We start from the raw sequence: 24828 nt of genomic DNA, 5'->3' as shown, positions 1-24828 counted from the left end.
GAGGATGTGGTGAAAAAGGAACACTCATACATTGCTGGTGGGGTTGCAAATTAGTGCAACCACTCTGGAAAGCAGTGTGGAGATTCCTCAGAAAGCTTGGAATGGAAACACCATTTGACCCAGCTATCCCACTCCTTGGCCTATACCCAAAGGACTTAAAATCAGCATACTACAGAGATACAGCCACATCAATGTTCATTGCTGCTCAATTCACCATAGCCAGATTGTGGAACCAACCTAGATGTCCTTCAGTTGATGAATGGATAAAGAAACTGTGGCATATTTATACAATGGAATATTACTCCGCAATGAAGAATGATAAAATTATGGCATTTGTAGGCAAATGGTCGAAATTGGAGAATATCATGCTAAGTGAGATAAGCCAATCTCAAAAAACTAAAGGACGAATGATCTCGCTGATAAGCGGATGAGGACATATAATGGGGGGTGGGAAGGGCTAGCATTAGGTTTAGGGTTAGGTTTAGGGTTAGGCTAAGGAGAGCAGTAAGAATGAAGGAAAGAAGGACTGTGTAGAGGGAAAAGAGGGGTGGGAGGGGTGGGAGGGGTGGGAGGGGTGGGGGGGAGGGGAAAAATATAATAAACATCATTACCCTATGTAAACGTAAAAAAAAATAAATAAATAAATAAAAAAAAAAAAAAAAAAAGAAACAAAGTTTCAAAAATAAGTGATTTTTTTCCCCTCCAAGACCACAAAAAGTCAATGGAATGAAAAGTTCAGAAATTATTTTGTCTTTATTTTGTGTTCTTTTTGTTATGTCAATAATACATGTTCATGGAAAAGCAGAGAAAACTTTGAAAATTAAATTTATATCAATGTTACCTGAAATTTTACCTCTCAGAAAAAAAAATTGCTGTATTTTTGTAGCTTATTTTTCAGGAATTGTGTCATGAATATTCAATAATTTAAATTAATGCAAACCTACAGGTATATATGTGTGTATCTATGTATCTACCATCTATCAGTTTACCTAAGTATTAATGTGTATATGTATGTACTATATGTTTATATTTTGTCTATTCATTCTCAATAAACATCCTCTTCCCTCACTTAATAGTATTTTCTGCCATTAAATACAGATCTAAATCCAGGGGCGATGTTCAAAATATTTAATGATTACTACTTGCTAGGTACCAGGCATCAAAAGGGACAGATTGTGTGACCTGGGGTCACTGCTACAGCAGGCTTCAGTTCTTTAATTAATATCAGGGTGAAGCTGAGGTCTTCTTAGGGAGGGACTGGAGAATATCCAGGGTCTGGGTAAAGTATGGAGACCCAGGAAACAGTTAACTGCAAATTGCTTCAGAAATATTTATTTAATAGCTAGTTTATATTTTTGGATGGGAATACCAAATATCAAATATGTTTTCAGTTACTGTATTTTGTTTCATGGTGTGGCAGGAAGATTTATGATCCTCCCAAATATGGCTCCCCCTGTCCCTTGAATCTCTAGAACTTGTGAAAATGAAGAAAAATCAATAAAAAAAAAAAAAAAAGAAAGAAATAGAAGAGGTCATCAAAAGCCTACCAACAAAGAAAAGTCCGGGACCAGATGGGTTCTCAGCCGAGTTCTACAAAACCTTTAAAGAAGAGCTCATTCCAATACTCAAAGTATTCCATGAAATAGAAGAGGAGGGAACCCTCCCAAACTCATTCTACGAAGCCAATATCACCCTGATACCTAAACCAGACAGAGACACATCGAGGAAAGAAAATGTCAGACCATTATCCTTAATGAACATTGATGTAAAAATTCTCAACAAAATCTTAGCAAATCGCATCCAAAAATATATTAAAAAGATAGTGCACCACGTCAAGTGAGTTTTATCCCAGGGATGCAAGGTTGGTTCAACATCTGGAAATCAATAAATGTAATTCACCATATCAATAGACTTAAAGTCAAGAAACACATGATTATTGCAATAGATGCAGAAAAAGCATTTGATAAAATACAGCATCCCTTCATGCTCAAAACTCTGGAAAAAATAGGGATAGTGGGAACATTCCTTAATATTGTAAAGGCCATCAATGCTAAGCCCATGACCAATATCATTCTAAATGGTGAAAAACTGAAAGCATTCCCCCTAAAAACTGGAAGACAGCAGGGATGCCCTCTTTCACCACTTCTATTCAACATTGTCCTCAAAACTCTAGCCAGAGTAATTAGACAGACAAGGAAATTAAACAGATATGAATAGGAAAAGAACGCAAACTCTTTCTATTTGCTGATGACATGATTATATATTTAGAGGAACAAGAAAATTCCACCACAAAACTTTTAGAACTCATAAGTAAATTCAGTAAAGTAGCAGGATATAAGATTAATGCTCATAAATCCAATGCATTTTTATACATAAGTGATGAATCTTCAGAAAGAGAAGTTAGGAAAACTACCCCATACATAATAGCTTCGAAAAAAATAAAATACTTGGGAATCAATCTAACAAAATAGGTGAAAGACCTCTACAATGAGAACACTAAAGAAAGAAATTAAAGAAAACCTTAGAAGATGGAAAGATCTCCTATGTTCTTGGATAGGCAGAATTAAAATAGTCAAAATGGCCACACTACCAAAAGTGCTATACAGATTCAATGCAATTCCAATTAAAATCCCAATGATGTAACTTACAGAAATAAAGTAAGCAATCATGAAATTTATCTGGAAGAATAAGAAACCCAGAATAGCTAAAGCAATCCTTAGCAGGAAGAATGAAGCAGGGAGTATCGCAATATCAGAACTTCAACTCTACTACAAAACAATAGTAACAAAAACAGCATGGTATTGGCACCAAAATAGAAAGGTAGATCAATGGTACAGAATAGAGGACACGGACACAAACCCAAATAAATACAATTTTCTCATACTAGACAAAGGTGCCAAAAGTATGCAATGGAGAAAAGATAGCCTCTTCGACAAATGGTGCTGGGAAAACTGGAAATCCATATGCAACAGAATGAAATTAAACCCCTATCTCTCAGCCTGCACAAAAATCAACTCAAAATGGATCAAGGACCTCAAAATCAGACCAGAGACCCTGCATCTTATAGAAGAAAAAGTAGGTCCAAATCTTCAACTTGTTGGCTTAGGATCAGACTTCCTTAACAGGACTCCCATAGCACAAGAAATAAAAGCAAGAATCAATAACTGGGACAGATTCAAACTAAATAGCTTTCTCTCAGCAAAGGAAACTATCAACGATGTGAAGAGAGAGCCTATAGAGTGGGAGAAAATCTTTGCCACTCATACTTCAGATACAGCACTAATTTCCAGAATATATAAAGAATTCAAAAAACTGTACACCAAGAATACAAATAACCCAATCAACAAATGAGCTAAGGAAATGAATAGACACTTCACAGAAGATCTACAAGCACTCAATGAACATATGAAAAAATGTTCAGCATCTTTAATAATAAGGGAAATGCAAATCAAAACTACCCTAAAATTTCATCTCACCCCAATTAGAATGGTGATTATCAAGAATACAAGCAACAATAGGTGTTGGCGAGGATGTGGGGAAAAAGGTACACTCATACATTGCTGGTGGGGTTGCAAATTAGTGTAACCAGTCTGGAAAGCAGTGTGGAGATTCCTCAGAAAGCTTGGAATGGAACCACCATTTGACCCAGCTATCCCACTCCTTGGCCTATACCCAAAGGACTTAAAATCAGCATACTACAGAGATACAGCCACATCAATGTTCATTGCTGCTCAATTCACAATAGCCAGACTGTGGAACCAACCTAGATGTCCTTCAATTGATGAATGGATGAAGAAACTGTGGTATATATATATATATATATATATATATATATATATATATATATATACAATGGAATATTACTCAGCCATAAAGAATAATAAAATTATGGCACTTGCAGGCAAATGGATACAGTTCGAGAATATCATGCTAAGTGAGTTAAGCCAATCTCAAAAAAAACCAAAGGACGAATGATCTCACTGATAAGTGGATGATGACACATATAGGGGGTGGGAAGGGGGCAGAAATGGAGGAAGGAAGAACTCTAGAGGGATAAGAGGGGAGGGAGGGGTTGGAGGGGGAGAAAAAAATAATTAAAAAAAAGAATTCAATATTGATAGTTATAGTGTACTGTGACTTTTCTAAAACATTTAAAGAAAAGATTTCAAATGGTTTTACCAAAAGGAAATGATAATTATTTGAGGGGAGAGATGTTTATCTTTATTTGAACATTAAATCATATGTACATGTAAAGGAACATCATAAAAAATGCTATAAATATGTATCTTTTTTTGTGTAGCAATTAAGAAAATTCAAGGACAAGACTGAAGGCATGGGGAACATAAGGAAATATGCACAGAAAAAAATCATACCCAAGACCTGTCTTATGAAGACATTCCACACAGTAGAAATCTGGACTCCAAAAATTCTGAGGGCACCGGGTAGTAGTCACTACTCCTAGACCAGAAAAACAGGTGTGTATAGAAACTAGAAGTTGCCACCATCATTACTACCCCCACAGCCAGAATAGATTCTCTGCATTGGTATCATTTAATACAAAATTTTTGCATGGTATGAGATCACCGTAGGTTCTTTCTGATGTCTTCTTCTTAGGATAGATAAAAGAGAACTGCAAAAATAGGCATTTGCATCCCAGTTGATAGGAGGTGGATTCTCCTCTCACACAAATTCATGAAGCAGAAAATACAGTCAGGGACAGTAAAAGAGATTTAGAAATTTGGGGGATAAAATCCTGATGGAAAGACAGATGTTAGGATACATATGAATAACAAAAGTTAATATATAGCAATTTTAAGAGGCAAACTAACAATAGCTCTTTCAAAAATCTAGAAGAAAAAAATCTTCATCAACTGAATTCAAATGGAGCGTACCAGCACCAATATGTAACAGATGTCATGTTTAGCTCCCTATGATGAAGTAAAATGAAGGAACAAGGGAAGCGGAAGGAAGGAAGGAAGAAAAGAAGGAAGGAAGGGAAGAAGGAAGGTAGAAATAATACTTTTTAAAATCTATTAAGTAATAATTATTTATTTAATCTGTTCTAAAAGTATTTGACTTCAGTGATTTAACAGTTTTGTTGGGAGACAAAAGAAGTAGATTAGCATAGAAAAATTATAATGTAATATATGATAAACTCTCATAAAGATAAAAATAGACTATGTTCAATGCAGGTGACACCTTATATACTTGTGGACATGTAAGTAAGAGTTCTTTGGGCACATAATAAAATGTGAAAGGAAATAAAGATATTAAAACTATAATGAGAAATTTATTTTATAAGAAATTCATATAACAAGAAATATTTAAAAAATATTTGTTTTACGGAAAACTTACCTCCTCTCCTCTAAGAACTCTTGGCCGTGATGTTCCTTTTTCTAATGTACATACATATCTTTGCATATGTGTCAAATGTTTAGCCTAGTAGCAGGCAACATGTAGAGTCATAGCAAAGATGGATAAGAAAACCAAACCAATCAAACAAGAAATACCAAAATGAAGGCAATGAAGACCAAATGCCTAAAAATATCAAGGCTAAGAAATTGCAAAGCACGACTGGCAAAATACTGCAATAGACAACTATTTTTTCCCCAAAGGCAAAATGTATGAATCACTCAAAAATTAACCAGTTAAAGTATCCCCTCCTATCCTTCTCAACAATAATTCCGAATAATTATTACCCCTTAACCCACAGTGTTTTCAATCATAATACAGAATTTGCCTCCTGTTTCACAAGAGCATTGATCCCAAAATATTGCATGCCACTACTTTGCTCTAGTTCTGTAAGTTTCTTTCTTTATTCAAGTCCAATTTATGCATATGTTATCAACCTCAGGATTCATTATTCTGTGCCTCCTGCATCGCCTCCTTAGAACAGTATGTATAAACCAACTTAAATGCTTGCATTCATTCTCCACTCTCCCATTTCTGTTTCTCAATACCAGTTTTCTCCTCAGCTCTTGAAATTTGACTTCACTGACCAAAGGTTTTTGAAAATAGAATCATTAAATCTTCTCATCTCCTCTTAAATACCAATAGAGTTAGCAACTGTTTCGTATTTCTCTCATGGGGCTTACTTGGCACTTTTAGGCAATGTCTACGATACCTGTCTCTAGTTGCTTAGTATGCTTGAACTGAGAGGTTTCCTTCTAGTTCAGACTAGTGTCTTTTCATTACTTTCCTGACTTGTCTTCAGTTCCTTTTCCTGTACACCACTCCTTCTTCTCACTGTTTTATTTTCTGTGATTTCATACTCCATATCGTTGTTCCTATTAAAGACTTCCTGGAAGATCCTGATTCCATACATTCAATATGCTCTATATCCTCAGCTGCTCCTTTTCCTGAAGATTTTACCTTATACTCAATAGCTATTGTACCACTGCTCCTTACTTTTACAGAGATAATTCAATTCTACCATGTCACAAACAAAACTCACCTTCTACATCTGCTTCCCTCTTTCTTCATGTTTGCATTAGTGCCGCTCATGCACATACAAAATTGCAAGTTATTTCTCTCCTTCATGTCCACATTTTTCAGTCTATAAGTCTTAGGGCATTGTCTACTAAATAAAAATCTTTTCCTCCCACCACTCTGCTTTATTCCATTCCGTCATTACTTCTTACCACTGTCATGCAAAATCATTCCAAAAAGTTAACAGTGAATAATTTCATTTATAGTCAAGTCTATCCTACTCTATAGGCAACAAGATATGTAAAACACAGTAAGTGTAAATAATAAATTCTTTTTCATTGTGTAGAAATTGGTTACTACAGGTTTAAATTTTATAAAATCTGGATTTGTATTAGTGTATTAAAATAAATGAGGCATTTATTTCTTAAAACTGTACCCTTGCAATTAAGGAGCTTCTCAAGGAACATTTTTAAAATTAAGATCTATGAATATTAGTGATCTGAAATAATTTAAATTTTCAAAAACTATTGAAAGATTACATGAACTTGGAAAAAGTTCAGATAAGTGAAATTTCTTTCCTACAAGACTTAGCAGACTATATTATGCTAACATGTGCTAAGACTTCTGAGATGAATATATCATCTTTAGTATTTCATAAGCATATTTCACCAAGTCTCTTTATCATAGTATAGCTATTAACATAAAACCATAACACCTTTTAAAAAGTTTTAAAAACTGAAGTATGTATAAAACGAGTTCTGCTTCCATATAAACTATGTGAAATTTTAGGTTATATAAATCAAAATTAATTTTATATTATTAGGAACTTTGCTGAAAACAATTTTCCAGTCTTTTGTAAATATACTGATTTATGAACAACAGATTAAGACACAGAGTATGAAGAGAAATTGAGTTTGAAATCATTTTGCATGTAAAGTGTGATTCCCATTGGAATATATTTAAATCCTTCTGAGATATGCATCCATAATATTGCTAAGAAATACAGGATTAGTTTGGAATAAATTAGCAGGATGATTAATTAGACCAGAAATATTTATCATTATTAAAAAGTGATATCTCAAGGAATCTAAAAACCTATCTTTTTGAACTCCTGCTTAATCTAGATTAAATTCAATACACATTAGTATACTGAACTATAGTTTCTTTGTAAAATACAGACACAGGAGTTTGAAAAAGAATATGATGGGTTTTAGAAAATGGCATGTGTGGATTTCTAAATTCATGTTTAATCTCTCATTTCATCCTTCATTTTACAGTAACAAAATAAATGTCTGAAGTCTCCAGGAGTCTTAAAATGATGCAGAAAATTACCAGATAAGTGAATCTGGTTTGCTTGATGTTCTTATATATATCAATACTTACTATGTGATCTGATCATATAGTTCTGAATATGTTTCTATCATCTTGGTGGAGATGGAGAAGAACTGTATAGGTGACTATACATACATTATCCCTTTATATCCAGATCATTTTATTTGAAGGATGAAGACCTATTGATTTTCTTTTGGAATAAATCATCCCAAAGTACCCATCAAAAAGTGCAGAATTATTAATCATGATATGGTAGGAACATCAGAACCCTTCAAAAAGTTACATGGGAAAAATTCCTTCGAAATCAAAATTTTCATGATGAAATGTACTTATGACTTTTATTATAGAAAAATCCAAACATGTATAAGTCTAGAAATAGTATAATAAACTCCCAAGTAACCATCTGAAAAAATTTATGGTAAATTTTATTTCAAGAAGGTCTCCTGTCCTTTCTGTACCCTGCAGGTTTTGAAGTAAATATGACACATTTTATCAATTGGCCTGTAAATATTCTAAGGCCTTTTCTAAAGAACAGAATAATTTTTAAAATGTAAACAATTCATTAAGTACTGTATATCTGTGAATTCCATATTCCTGGATTCATCCAATAATGGATGGGAAATATTTGAATAAAAGTGTGTTTGTGCTAAACTTGTAGAGGTTTTTCTTGTCACTAATCCCTAAACAATACATTGTGACAACTATTTGCAAAGCAATTGCATTGTGTAAGTATTGTAAGTAGTCTATAGATGATTTAAAAAATACAATAGAATATGTATAGTTATATGCAAATGCTATTTTGTCATTTTTATATAAAGGACTTGACTATCTGTAGGTTTTGGTAAGGTCAGGGGAAGCAATGCCCTATGAAAAGAGAGATACTATAGTCCCACTTTTAAAAAATTAAACAGAATGATTCCTCGCTACATGAAATATGAAGCAAATGTTCAGATTTCCCTGATTATATTACAAATGTATCTATTTAACGTTATCATTTGCTTAAATTTGAATTTTAAAAGTCCAGAAATTACAAATAGTTAATGTGTCCCTTAAATTATTATTTTTTTAATCTAGAGTTTCTTTTCCAATACTTTTATTCACTAAAGCCATTACAGTAAACTGAGGAGGATTGGGATGAGAGCCACTTTATAAAGATGGAGAGAGTTGAGAACAGAAAGCTATTATTTGGTATCCAACGTCACCATCTGCTTAAGCATTCATCTTGCTGTGCTAATTCTGTGACTCTAAGAGCAAGGAAGAAGAGAACAGGAAAATGGGTGAGGCAGAGGAGGAGGCAGAGCTGTGGAATAGCTGTATTTATTTATTTATTTATTTATTCGGGGGATTCGAGGTACTATTTCCCAGAGATCAAGATCACACAGGAGGAGCAGGTCTGAAGCTCCCTAGTCAGTGTTTTGTACAAAATGGTTACCCACTGGAGCAGAGAGCTCTAGTGGCAAGAAAGCTATAGAGAGGTCTCCTTATGAAGGTATGGAGCTGCTGCTGGAGCTGAGGGAAGTGTAGAGTTCCATCCTGACCCTTCTACATTTCATATCTTCTTATCTATGCACTATTAGGGAAACTCTGAAGCCTGGCTTTTCAACTGGGGAGGGAGGGGGAGCTGCCCAGAAAAGGTAAACTACACAGCAGTCAAACATGTCATACATTTGTCTCTTTCTCCTTTCTCAGGTCAAAAGCACATTAGAATAGGGAGGTCTTGAGAAAGGAAGAATGTTTCTGAGGCGGAAGAGGTCTCCCTTTTTCCCCAGCCTCCCTTTTCCTCCAGCAGGACATGGCTCTCAGCTCAAGTCTACATGGGGAGATGATATTTAAGTGGGATAACACCAAAAAGTCTTATAATAAAGTGGAGTTTAAATAACTAAAGTGAATGAAAAGTTGTGAAATCTGTCAGAGTTGTCAATAAGAACATTTTGACAGATTGCAGTCGAAGGCAGTGATTGTAGAAACACAAACTGCTTCATGTTTACACCCCCACTGAGTTGAGACTACTCAATAAACCAGTTTGATGTGAATTTCATAGCACATGGTCCCTAAACACAAGCTAATTCCTTCTGGGGCTTCACCAGAGAAAGAGCAATCTGTTTGAGTTCTGGGAGAAAACTGCCGGAGTCAGCCTTGCTGAGAGACACCATGTCTGTCTGCAACCTGGAACCTTCCTAAGGAATTTTCAAGAGCAATTTCGACCCAATGATGTTTTCCTGCATGCTTTAGCTTGCCATGCATGCCATTTGAAAGTTGCAATTTCTTGAGTGCATTGCAGACCCGTAGTGAGTTCCCTGGTTTCCTCCTCGATTTACTTGTGAGGAAAGTTTCATTCATCTAGAAATTCAATCTGGGTTAGGGACACATATTGTCAGGATTTACTCAGACTGAAGGAAGTTCTAGGAAATTGGACTCTCAGAACTAAAATCAAGGAAGTTCTGGAGGATTCAGAAAGAATTGGTTATCCTTCTTTCTTTATTGTTCATTAAAGTGTCATGCATCTTCTCCTGTAAGGACAGAGTGCCAGGCATTTGGGGGCTCCGTGTATTATTTAGTTACTAGCATAACTACAACTGTTTAGTAAAAGTGCAAAAGACCAGCACCTGAATCTTTGCTATATTAAGCAGATGAGTTTCCAATTACTAATATGACCAATTATCCCAATGTTAGTGACTTAAAACAACATACACTGATTTTTTTTTTTTCTTATAGTTATGAAGAGTGGAAGTGTAAAGTAGGTCTCACTGGGTTGATCTCAAAGTGTTGGCAGAACTGTGTTCCTCCTGGAAGCTCCAAGGAAGAATTCAATTCCTTGTCTTTTCCAGTATCTAGGAACTTCTGCATTCCTGGGTTCATGCCCCCACCTCACTCTGAATTTTGCTTCTATCATCTCAGCTTTTCCTCTGTCTCTGACTCTCCGGTCTCCCTCTTTGATATCTAAATATACTTGTGATAACAATGGGCTCACCTGGAAAAAGCAGGTGAATCTTCTCATTTGAAGATCCTTAAATCACATCTGCAAATTTCTTTGTGATGCTGCATAATTCTGGGTTCCAGGGTTTAAGATTTCTTGAGGGTCCATGAGTCTGCATACCACGTTAAGCATTAAAAAAATGCCTTAAAAATATTAGTTGTATCTCAATGAAATTTATTCCACACTATCTCCAACTACTCAGACTTTCCACAGAACAACATGAGTTTAATACACCAGGAAACTCGGCATTTGTCACAACCTTCAGTATAAATGCTATTTGACTATCATCTTGTTAAATGTTTTTATTTCTCACTAGATGCCCATTTCATCATCTTAAAAGGAGGCTGAGAAGATTCTGTCCATGAATCTCAATTTTTTTCTGGAAAACCAAATTTATAGTATCTTGACTTTTACTTGCCTGAGACCGAACTTCTACAACGGAGAACATTCGGGGCAGAGGTAGTTAAAAATTAAGAATCGCAATCAGTATAGCAGTTCCTCAGTGAATGTTTCAAACTTTTTCCTGTCTATTTGATATATTTAGGTTATTTGCTAAAAAAAATTATTTTTACAAAAGTACATTATCCCCAGAAAACTAAAGATATTGTTCCTTCTTACTAACTGGCAAGATTTAACATGTTTTCTTTCAACTCACCTTCTTCACTGAAATTTGGGGTGGTGGTAGCTGGATTATTGGGGGAGGGGCTCACTATCATAGTAACTGGAAACCCTGAAAGATTTACAAGGATGTGTAAGAGAATTGCCAAATTTCATGTTCTTCTTCATTCTTCCACTTATTAAGTAAACATGGATCTGTTAGCTCATGCACGGTGTTTCAGCAGAAGGTAAGTCCATTGGAAGAAGAGTGAGTGATCATGAATGCACAAGATTTAAGGTAGACTGATGTATTTTCAAAGTCCTCAGTTAAGCAAGGGAAATCAGTGTACTTGCAGATATGTTCTGCCTTCTAACTCATATGGCCATCGTAAGATCTTAATTAGATGATACTTTGAAATATTTTGTGTAGTGCATGAGATTTCATTTAATTCTCTTTGGGATCTAGTGTAATGCTAAGCAAGCAATTTATAAGCATAATGACTTCTAAATTGTTTTATTGAATTGTGCTGTATTGCCATTAGCTCTCATATAACGGAACCTAACATGGCTAGTTTCTTCTTCCAACTTTAACTTTCTAAACAATTTACTGCAATGATAAGAACAAATACTACACTTGATCTAGCCAAAAGGCCAAGAAGATATCAATAATGTATTTATTACTCAAGGGAATTAACAAACTGAGACAACTTGATGGGTTAGAAGTATTTTTCTTTGGTATTTCTTTCAATGTTATAAAATATCTCAATATTTTATGTAATTAGGATAAGACTGGAAATCCATTCCAAACTTCATTGAATTTGCAGAAGATGCATACCCTATTGAGCCATTCTTAGAGCATCTGAGGTTTTTTAATCTTTCCAGCTCCCAAACCAAGTACAGTTTACTTGTTCCAAGTATGTGAATTTAGACAGAAAAGAAAAATAGGGCAACATCGGTCATAATATTTTCTATAAAAAGAACATTTTTCAAAATATTAAAAGTAGGTCTCATTACATGCAAAAATTAAGCTCTTAAGATGTTAACACAGACTGACCAGCTGAATGAACCTGGTGTGTGGACTTAATCTGCCCCAGAAGAGGAGACATTAAATACTGCCCCATGGGAGGTAGTGAAGAAAGTCTTGGGTAGACTAGGGAAAGGAATTCAGGAAGGACACCATGACACTGTCTCCTGCTCCGAGCTTGGTTTCCTATGTGTGTGACTCTCCCTTTCGATGTCTGAGAACATCTCCAGAACCAGACTTTATACTACTCTTTTTGTTCCTAGTCAATGCAATGCTTATGATATTTTCCAAAGCTGTATGCTCCATGTACAGGTCTGACTGTTTCTGACATGGCCTTCCAAAAAGAGGTCAAGTCCAAGACTGCTGGTGCCGGGTCTGAATCATCTGCACAGCTATTTGGAAATACCATCATTGTGACCTCAGTCTGCCAAAATGGGATTACACACAACCAAAAGAGGAATTCCCTATACACTCAAGAGATTCTTCAAGTAACCTTAAGATTTTTAATGTAGGTTCTGTAATTTTATTTTTATTTGTGGAAGTAATAGCAACCAATAAGACCCTTGATCAGTTCTAAATTATTCTATAAATTGTGCAAAAGACAAAGATTTTGTAAAATCTTTTCTGATCTCATTTGAACCTAAATCTACATCTTTAAAAATACTTGAGAGAAGAATGGAAGAACTTTAGATTATGTAGAAGTAAATGAGAAGGAGGGGGGTTATGAAAGATGGTAGAATGAGTCAGACATAATTACCCTATGTACATGTATGAATCTACATTGTGTACAACCACAGAAATGAAATGATGTACCCCATTCATGTACAATGAATGAAAATGCAGTCTGTAAAAAATTTCAAAAAGTAGATAATTTAAAAAAAACTTAATGAATCAAATAATCGGCAAAAAGAATGAACATAAAGTAATGTAAAACTTCCATATGCAGAATGTTTATGGTTGGGTAGTAATTACCAGCAATGGCATGAATCATCATATAAAAATAAAATAGGCTTAATTCCTAGGTATAAAATACATCAAGTCAGCGAGATACAGAGAAAAATGGAAGAGATGGAGAAGGCTGCAGAGGACCACATTCTAAAGATTAAGCCCCACTTTGCATTCCATGTGAAAGAGCAGAGTCTCTGACTAAGGTTGAGTAGACTGGCACCCCATCCACCTCCAGGGAAGGAACACTTCTGTTATTACGAGTGATGTTAAAATGAGAAAAGCCATGTGTTAACAAAGTAAACTGGTCCCACCTGGGATGAAATTAAAAGGAGATGGACTAGGATTAAAAATACAAGAACCCCAGAAACCTCTTGGACACTGAAAGCTTCTTATTTTTTCAGCTCAGGTTGTGCAATCAGCTAGAGGTTTGTAGACCCACTTATATCAGTGTTGGCTGTGCATCTCTGCAAGAAGAAAAACTACGGGATTAAAAAATGGTGGAGTTAATTTTCTAGCACTGGTGGCTTTTGCAATGTGGAATGCTTTACCAAACACTCAGGCAATTATTTTGTTTATCTTGTCTGCCTTAAGTTGTCACTGAGAAATGTCAAGCCTAAGTCCCCAAAATAGAATTCAGAGTCAATGTCCAGAGTACTGAAGTAAAATTATTTCTCTTGGAATACCAGCAAAAGAAACATTCTAATAAGCTCATTTTCTTGTAATAGTCCCATGTTGATATTTTGCCTGATCGTCTAAATCTTCAATGAAAGGACATGCACAATTGAACAACAATGTCCATCTATTTATACTTTTCAAATGTGGTTTTTCATAGGTTTTAGTTGATACTATACGAGAGATCTTAAGAATAAAAAGAAAGTAGATAATGCTTCAAATTCTAACATCGAAATAAGCAATATCTTAAATTATCTCTGAAAGGGTTAACATTTTTCTAGTCTCATTCATGCTTAAATAAAGTTTTCACATGAAGTCTATGAGGGATCCTCTGTGGCAACTGTCAGGTAATACAACCCCATAGTCCTCTCTTTTCAAATTGCATACATATGGGTAAAATGACAAGTGCTTAGAGTGATTCAGTTAATGGTCCGTGGCCTTAAAATTTGTGAAATATAATCACCTCATTCATCATTTGCAAAAATAAAATTTTTATCTTCTGTAACAGGAAATTAGGTGGCTAAAGGCTGAAAGTACAAATCCATCTTCAACTAATAAGGTATTAAGCAGCACTAGCAGACAGTACACCAGCTTCTCCCAGACTAGGGACACAGAGAAGTGATAAGCCACATGAAATATTCACCATCAGGACTTTCGAGGTAGGCAGATTCACAACAACAGCACACAAGCTTTGTCAGGAATTGTTGAGAGATTGAAAGCATACTTAAAGGATTTATTAAAGCAATAGAGACAACCTCGACTCCAGTTACCGTGATTGCAGGGATTTTTATGGCCATGTGTTTAATCTTCCTGTGCTGTAACAGATAAGTTATGCTTTCCGCTGATTTGTGTACAAAGAGTTTTCTCAATCTTTTCTAGTACTATATAGTACTGAGGTATAGCTTTTTGACTTGCTAAGCGAAGCATTAATAGGATTGTCAGCAGCAAGATAGAACAGGCAATAAATATTAAGGTTTAATGTTACAATGATTTATGCTATCGGGAATATTGTCCTAGTTTATAAGGTATGATTATTATCGTTCATAATAAGAGATGATGGGAGAAACAGAATGTTGGTAAAGGAAACTTTCTAAAGCTCCCTTCTCAGGAGAGTCTTTTTACTGGAATATATTCAAGATAAGATCTCGATTTTACGAAGAGTAAAGTTGATTCAAATAGGTGCTTAATAAAATATTGGTGTTCTACTATAGGATTTTATAAAGGCCAACATTGGTCTTTTAATACTTGCATTTCATTCACTCAAACTATTTCATAGGAAAAATAATTTGCAGAATGTTTTATGAATGAATTAAAGATAGCAAAAAATCCTTCAGGGAATGAAGACCTACATAAAACCCCATGATCCTATCTATTCAAGACACCTAGGAGGTGACAGGCTTACTTATAGACTTAGCACCCTGAGTTCTAGCACCTCCCTATGCTTGCATGCTATTTTCTTTTGCCTTGAGTAGTTGCCTATTGCTGTCAAACAAATTGCAGTATCCCAAGATTTATATTAATCTCATGATTTCTGTGCATCAACAATCCTGGCTTAACTGAGTGCACTGGCACATGCTTGTAACTCCAGTGATTCAGGAGGCTGAGGCAGTAGGATGGCAAGTTCCAGGTCTACCTCAGCAATTTGGAATTAGTAAGGCCTTAAGCAACTTAGTGAGATCCTGTCAAAAAATGAAATAAAGCAATAAGAAGGGCTGGGGATTTGACTGAATGACCCTGGGTTCAATCCTTGGTACCAAAACATAAAGAAAATCAATCAATCAATCAATCCAGGTCTGTGCATGGAACTGTTTATGAAATGGAAGTTTTCATCCCTTAGTGAAAGACATCTGACAGGGAGAGGGTGACAAAGAGACCATCCATGATGGGTACCACAGCCCACACTTCATGCTGCATGTGGCATACCATGGATTCTATAGAGTTCTACTGGTCAGAACACACATGGAGTACAGTCCACTCTTGCAAGGAAGGACTTGAGCTATGGTGTGAAGACCAGGAGGGACTGACCATTTGGCGCCACACCTAGATGCCTCATTCTGCCTTACAGTTTACCCTCACTTCATTCTTCAAGTTATACTGAGCTTGTAGTAAAGGGATGTTACAATTTCCAAAGAGTTGACCTCACCCAAACTGTCATTCCAAGTTATTTGAAGCAGTACAAAAAGTACCAGCATTGGGGAGTTTCCTTTATGTTTTGGGCACAGTAACTGTAAAACATTAAGAAAAACAATTACAAGGTATGGATAAACATGATGTTCTGATTTTCCAAGTAGTTACAATGTTTACTCTCCCCCCCCCCCCCCCCCCCCCCCCCCCCCCCCCCGTTTCCTCCTAAGCGCTTATGTGTGTAACCCTCTGATCTATTTTGGGTTAAAAAAAAAAAAACACTCAGCAGAGTTACATTTTAAGAATGACACCCAAAGTCATGAGTGTGTGAGAAAAGTGGATCTCCTTACTTAAGACTCTAAAGTTAATTTGCGGGAGCACAGAAAATGAATGCAGTCCAATGGGTGGTGTCACTAAGAATCCAAGAGGGAAGGCTCATGTGATAAAAGACAGCTCTAACTTCTAGGATGGCATTAAACAGAGTTGAGAGAAAACTAGGATGTAAGAACATGTTCCTCTGATTTTTTTTCCTTTAATTTTGCATAAATGCTACTTAATACATAGATTTTCAACTAGGGAGGTACTTTTTTTGGGTATGTGTTCACTTCTTTCTTCTTTGGGTGATAACTAAAATACATATCAACAATCAACAAAAGTGTATTTTGTTCAGTTCTTTAAGGGATTAGATTATTTGTTAACCTGTTTATAGAGCACAGAGGTCTGGAATACATTCAGTACAAGAATGTAGAATTTTGTCTATCAGAAGTAAATGAATTGCTACCTAATATTTTATTATAGAGAACCTTCTATTCCCCTAGTTTGCTATAAATTTAATGCAATTTTACTTAATATTGAATTCCTTGGAATATTACCACAAAAATTAAATACAAATATTTAGTGTCTCATGTCATTAGAATTAACTACAAATGTAAAGATATATTAGAATTCATCTAAGTACCCAGACACACATATTATATACCATGTATAAAAATATATACTTATGTGTATATATCCTTAATGGATTTAGAATATTAAGACACAGAAAATGACAAAACTGCACTGCAGAATAACTGATGGAAGCTTAATATGTTTTTTTTAAATAAATAAACTTTTCCATCTTGTACTTGGAAGCCATATGTTGATAAGTTTTACATCAAAACAGAAATTCTGTACCTAGAAAAGAAACAGCCACATAAAGACAAGTTTTCATGCTAAATGAATAATAAATTATAGGTTATGTGTTCCTTTGATTTTAGAAGATGCATAATTTAAAATGATAAATAATTAACATATCAAAGCATTCTAATTTAACTGATGCACAAGAACAGCTAAGACATAAAGTCGGCTTGCCACTTTAAACACATCTTTATAGTAGAGAAATGTAGCAGCTTTTTATTACCAACAATTATGCTTCCAAAGGGTAATTTCAGTTTATCACTTTAAAATATTAGGAAATGTCAAAAAGTTCCATTTCTTATATGGGATGTGTAAGTACATCGTGGTGGAAGACAGAAAGAGAGGCATAATTAGCAGTGTGCTATTAAAATCCAGCATTTAACTTGGCCTACTTCACTGAAGCATGATTTCTGAGTGGCATTTTCATTTTCCTTTCCACACATGTTCCTCCTCCAATTTGAGTCTACTCTGTAAACATGAAAAACTCACCCTGGCTCTGTTATCATCAATTTGGTAGATACTCGCAGAGTGCTCTGTGGATGTGGTATGGACTGACATTAATACATTTGACTATATTTACTCTGTGGACAATCAATAGAAACATTTTTGTGCTTTTTCAAGCCAGGGCTGAAGGTTCGCTAGCTGGTAACCAAGCAGACTCAGAATTTTTAGTTTGTAGGTGCAAATTAACATGGATTCACCTGACATTCTTCAAATGAAAATCTCTGTTATTCTGAAATATAAATGCTACTGTTATCAACTCAGATGGATTCTTTTTAGGTTAAAGCAATAATTATGCAATCGGTTTTCTTTTTTTAACTTCTGCTGAAACACTATGTGTTTTCTACCCTTTAAACAAAGAGCTGGACAAATTAATAATAATTAATTAATTTCAAAGGGGTCATTATTAGAAGTAGTCCTATCCATCATAGGGTGAATGAGAAAGTTAGAAGCAGCATAGGACAGAAATGCCTATTTTCCAGGCTTAGACCAAATGTGTAAATAATTTGGCTTTTGAATTTAGAAAAACAATTTGAAGTACTGCTTTTCTAGAATATTTGTCACACTGGCAAAAATACAAGACCTTCTATCAAAGGGCCAGAAGATAACTTTGAATAAACATATCAGATCTGACGAGAGGCACGTGTCAGTTTAGATAAGCCACCCCAGGAATATAAAACTTAATGTATCATAAAATAACATACAAAAAGAATGACTTAAAAAAAAAGCAAGAAATTTCAAAATAAACTCTGCATTTAAAGGCTTTTCTCCTTTCCACACTCTGATGACCCTTCAAATTCAGAAGGATTAACAAGTTGGAAAAAAATTGGCATGATGAATAATTTTACTAAACACATATAGAGTTAACCAATCCTAAAATCCCATTCTTCTGTTCCAGAAACAGAAAGAAATTTGGAAACAACTAGGGTTACTGGTACATATGTACTCTGATCACAATGGAATAGAACTAAACATTGGTAATATGAATTTCAGTAACTTAAAAATGAATTAAGTCGTTCTAAGTAACTTAAATAAACACATTCTCAAAGCTTGAAATTACAAGGGATTCTTAGAAAATTTGAAAACACTCTGTGTTAGAACTACTGAATGTGTCCAAAGCTTCAATTAGAGGCAAATTCATAGTGTCAAGTGCTTCCAAATTAACACATAATTTAATTTTAGAAGGGAACACACACACACAAAACAAACGAAAGCAGGGAAAAATAAAATAAGGACAAGAAGATGGGAATTAGAGCATAAAGGAAACAGCTGACACTATGAAAAATTTAAAAACATTTACAAATCTAATTAACAAAAGAAAGAAAACACAAGTATAATCTCTTTTGAAAAGTGAAGTAAAATAACAATTCTAGGTAAAAAATAAATATCATATTTAAGTTAGTGAATGAAATTAATGCTTAGAAAATTCTTAGTGAAAGACTTGGAATGTATAATTAATATTACTAAAATCAATTGAGATTGAGTACAAAACTAATATATAAAATCAATAGTTTTGTCAAACAAAATCTCAGCAAAATATTTTTTAAGTCTAAACAGTTTTATAAATATTCTCATTGAAAATGTCCAATGGTAAGTCATTCCTATTATATCCAACAATACTTCAAAACACAGGAAAAGAGTGTTAGCTTTCTCTGTTTTAAAGATAACAATGCCATCATAAAAATTTTCATGTGACACAAAAAGTAAATAAATACCATAACTTGATTTTCCTTCATAAATTAAGTACAAATATCTTAAATAATTTCTTTCAAATTAATTTGATATTAAAAACACAAAAATAGGATCAAGTTGGTTTACCCCAGGAAAGAGTGATGTTTAAAGACTGTTTAAAATTATATTGATATATTTATCACATCAAAATTTTAAAAGAGATAATCATGTCACAATCTTACAAGACACTTAAGCATATGAGTAATATTAAAATGTATATATGACCTTATAAATAAGTAAATCCATATTAATTAGGACTAGAAAGTCCTTTATTTTAAATAACAATGTTATATTCTTCATCATTAGCCTTCTATCTTCATCTTAATTCCCCTCTGTCATAAACTGTAATATCTAACAAAAATATGATACATAAAATCTGGATCATTGTAATGATCATGTAGAGAGGAAGAGCCTGTATGATTCATATAATGAAGGTTTATTAACAGTCTCCTAAGGGGCTGGGGTTGTGGCTCAATGGTAGAGCACTTGCCAGGCATGTGTGAGGCACTGGGTTTGATTCTCAGCACCACATGTAAATAAATGAATAAAATAAAGGTCTATCAACATCTAAAAAAAAATTTAAAAAAAGGTCTCCTAAATTAAAAGCATTAAGCCCCACCCCAGAACACTGTGATGGTTAAGACAAGCATCTGTTCTAGATCTCAAAGTATCTCTGAAGAACTGTTTCCTAAAACAGACTTTAGCTTTTAGAGCAGGTTTAGGTTCACAGAAAAGCTAGGCAGTAAATATAGACTTCCTCCACCCATCTCACACTCAAGGTCCATCCCCAAATTTGACAGTGTATCCTGAGCTTCACTCTTGCTCTTGTACCTTCTATGCTTTTTGACAAAAGTATAAAGACATGTGTTCAGCACTTAGCATCCTACAGAATGGTTGTGTTGTGCTCAATATATCCCTGCTCAATTCATTCCCCTCTCTCTACGTTAATCCCTGGGAACCACAACCATTTTGCTGTCTCCATAGTTTTTCCTTTTCCAGATTGTCATATATTTGGAATAATACAGTATGTAGCCTTTTCAGATTGGATTTTTTTTCACTAAATAATATTCATTTAAAATTTTACCTGTCTTTGGGGGCCTGATAGCTCATTTCTTCTGAGCGCTGAATATTTTATTGTCTAAAGGCATCACAGTTTATCCGTTCACCGACTGAAGGACATCATCTTTATGCACTTATGAATAAAATTGTTATACTTACCTGAGGGCAGTTTTTGTGCAGATGGAAGTTCAGAATTCCTATAGGTCAATACAAAGAAGCATGATTACTGCATCATGTGTAAGAGCAGGATTAGTTGCTTAAGAAAGTGCCTATATGCATCCCAAAGTAGCTAGACCATTTTACATCTCTAACACTGATTGAAAGTCCCTATACTTCCATATCTTTGCCAATATTTAATGTTGTCTATGTTTTGGAGTTAAACTGCTCTGAAGTGTATGTAGTGGAGTATCATTGTTTAAATCCACAATTCTTTAACAAGATGTCAAGCATCTTTTCATCTGTCATCTGTCATCTCTATATCTTCATACTGAGGCATTTGCTCACATGTTGGCTCATTTTTTACACTGTTTTCTTATTGTTGAGTTTTGAGACTTCTCTTACCATTTTTGTTATAGTCATTATTAAGATATGTCTTCTGCAAATGTTTTCTATCAGTCTCTGGTTTGTTTTCCTATTGTTCTGATAGTATCTTTCACAAAAAAATTATTATTTTTCTTTTATTGAAATCCAAATTATTAATTATTTCTTTCACAGATTATGTCTTTGGTGGTGGTCTTAAAAATAACCACCAAATCCAAGGTTATCAAGATTTTCTCTTATAATATCATCTACAAGTTTTGCAGTTTTGTATTTTGTATTCAGATTAAGCAAATTTTTGTGAAAAGTATAATTTCTGTATGTATCTGTATCTATACTGTTTTGCATTTGGATATTCTTATACCTGCAGCATTTTTTGAAAGGACAATATTTCCCCTTTGTCAAAGACCAGTTGAATATATGCATACTAGTCTATTTTTGCACTTTCTACCCTACTTCATTGATCTGTTTGCTGTTTCATCAGTATCACCCTCTTTATTCCTATAACTTCATAGTAGGTGTTAAAGTCAGATAGAGTCAGTACTCCAACTTTGTTCTTTACAAAAAAAAATATAGTAATAGCTCTTCTATGTTCCTCTCAATAGAAACTTACAAATGAGTTTCTAAAGTTTTGATTTACATTTCAAATGTAATGATTTGCAAGGATTTTGGGTTGCACTGAATCTATAGATCATTTGAAAGGAACTGACATCTTGGCAATATAAATCTTTTCATTTGCTTATTTCTTCTATGATTTCTTTCATCAGTTTTATGGATTTTATCAAACAGATTTTGTAGATTTTTGTTAGACTTTAAAAAATTATTTCTTATAAACATGTACTAATTAAACTCATTTATGGGGTCCAATGTTATGTCAATACTTCCATACAACTTGAATTGATCTAACCCCAAAATCATGTATTTACCCTCCATGACACACACCATCCCAAATTCTAGTAATTACCATTCTTCTTTCAGTATAAGAGAGTACTTACAGTACTTGTCTTCCTGTGTTTGACTTTACTTAACATAGTGTCCTATAGTTCCATATGTTCAGATGCAATGACATACTTTCATTTCTTTTTATGGCTGAACAATATTTCCTTGTGCACATATAGCATATTTTCTTTATCCTCTCATCTTTTGATGGGCAACTAAGCTGATTCCATATCATAGCTATTGGGAGTACTTTCCCAATAAACATGGGTGTGCAGGTATGTTGACTTCATTTCTTTTGGATGTATACACACAAGTGGGAAAGCTGGGTAATATAGAAGATCTATTTTTAGATCTACTATTTTTAGAATTTTGAGGACCCTTCATACTGTTTTCCACAATGACTGGCTATCTTTATTTACATTCCACTGACAGTGTGTATATCTTTCTTTTACTCTACAACTTTGTCAGTGTTTTATACACACACACACATATACACATGCACACATACACACACACATTTACAATGGTCATTATAACTGGGGTGAGAAGATAGATCTTATTGTAGTTTTCATCTCTGCTTCCCTGATAGTTAATTCTCTTGGGTATTTTTCATATATTTGTTGATTATTTGTGTATTATTTTTTTCTTTTGAGATGTGTCTATTTGGGTCATTTGTCCTTGTAGTTGCAGATCCATCTCTCTTTCTGTTAGATTTACACCTATGTATTTCAATTTGGGGCACAAATGTACACAATATTATGTTTTCATTTCAATATTCACAAGCTCATTGTTGGTATTTAAGAAAGCAATTGGCTATCCCATGTTAATCTTATAGTCTGCCATCTTGCTAAAATAGCTTGCTAGTTCCAGGAGAGGTTTCTGTTGTTGTTCAGTAAATTTTTCCAATATTCTACATAGATAATCATGTCACCTAAGATAATTTTATTTTTTCCCAGTTTGTATTCCTTTTATTTCCTTTTCTTTACTTGTTGCATTAGCTAGGATTTCCAGTACATATTGAAAAAGAGTGGTGGGAAGGACATCCTTATCTTGTTCCTTGTCATAGTGAGGAAGCTTCTATTTTTTTCCCGGTAAAGTATAATTTAGCTGTATTTTGGGGGGAGATGTTCATTATCACATTGAGGAAGTTCCGCTCTCAAAGTAGCTAAATTTTAAAGAAGGACATGGATAAATAGAATATAGTATTATGGGCATTAATGAACATAAGTTTGAAAGGTTCGAAGAACATATGTTTAAAAATCTCCTGAACCAGAGATATTGAAGGGAAAATTGTTAATAGGAAATGGAAAGGCATTTACTGGACTTTGCTTCTGAAAGCTCCGGTTGTTTTCATGTATGTTAAAAAAATTAGTAATAATATTTACTTCATTATGTATGCAACCTACAGATTCAAGGAATTTTAGATCTGCCTTAAGTATGCTCACAATGCTTTGCTCTATAAACAATTTTATGATTTATGTAACGTTTATCAGGTGTATAATTTATTGTAAGTGAGCCCTAGAAAGGTGAATAAAACATTAGGATATGTCTACCCAATAGGGGATAATATTTTACATAAAAATGTTTCTTTGCTATTTTCTTTTTACTTTTCACTTCCTTAAAATTCAACAAAATTGCAATATTCCAGTATCTCATAGAAAGCCAAAGAAACTACTCCTTGTACAAATTCTTATCACAAAATATCACAAAACATTTCAATGAACATAAGCTTGAGAGTAGAAGTTACTATTATCACTTTCTATACTGGTCCCTCAGATTTTTGTTCCTCCACCTCTATTGTTCTATTGCTCATTTCTACACACTGATGCTAACAAATCAAAAACGCTGTGTGAATATGTATTCCACTGAGTAGCCACAAGACAAAAGGGGAATGTATATGAGTGAAGAAGTTTCAATCTGAAGTCCTTTTCCTGAAAATTCTCAAAATCATGTTGATTTGATTTTCTTTCAGGAATTGGATGACCAGATCCCATGACTTTAGAGATGGTCTCCTTTTTAACTATTTGCTACAATATTCCAAAAACTTTAAAACACCTAAAAAAGGGAAGCAGAGTCTGCAGGTAAAAATAGTTTTTAATACTCTTCGATGACTTCCCTTTTCACCTGGAATAAATCTACATTTTTACCACAACCTAATGGTTTCTTGCAATCCTTCCATCTTTGCCTTATTTGTTCAGGATCCTCTAAATGTATTGGCCTGTTTCAGTTTGGCCAACACACTGTACCCGTTCCCATCTTTTAAGAGTCTCCTCCACATGATTTTATTTGCCAGAGTCACCTTTTCCTACTCCTCATGGCCTGCTCCTTCTTCTCCCTTCAGTCTTAACACAGGTCTCCATTTCACTTTTTCTTTCTCTTTAAAAAGTCCTGCTTATTATTTTAGGAAAGGGCGTGTAGGGTTGGACAAGAGTGTGAACTCCATATTCACATAACTGAACTAAACTTACTCTGCCCTCAATCATTGTATGGTTTGACCAACTTAATTAGCCTTTCTGTCCCTCAGTTCCAATCATCTATGAAATGGACATAATGATACTTTGTATGTTTTTTGTTGGACATTTACTATCTAATAAATAAAAGTACTTAAAACTGCCTAAGACGGAAGAAACATCCAATAAGTGTTTATTATCAGTATCTTAACCCTCATTTGTTTTTTCCAAATTTCTCATAACTGCATGGATTTCTCTTTCAAAATCAATTTTTATCTGCTCTCATGGTAGATTTTAGGGTTTCTGAAAGTGAAGATTGTGTTAATCTTTTT

The 24828-nt window shown here is 34.3% G+C and overlaps 1 pseudogene; it reads right to left on the bottom strand.

Annotated features, from left to right (window-relative positions):
- Positions 1-11842: 11842 nt before the first annotated feature.
- Positions 11843-11998, bottom strand: LOC124987694 (uncharacterized; annotated as a pseudogene).
- Positions 11999-24828: the final 12830 nt, after the last annotated feature.

This window comes from Sciurus carolinensis, chromosome 6, assembly GCF_902686445.1.
Source record: "Sciurus carolinensis chromosome 6, mSciCar1.2, whole genome shotgun sequence".
NCBI classification, from domain to species: domain Eukaryota; kingdom Metazoa; phylum Chordata; class Mammalia; order Rodentia; family Sciuridae; genus Sciurus; species Sciurus carolinensis.
The sequence above is the reverse complement of the archived record's forward strand: the minus strand, read 5'-3'. Positions and strand labels throughout refer to the sequence as shown.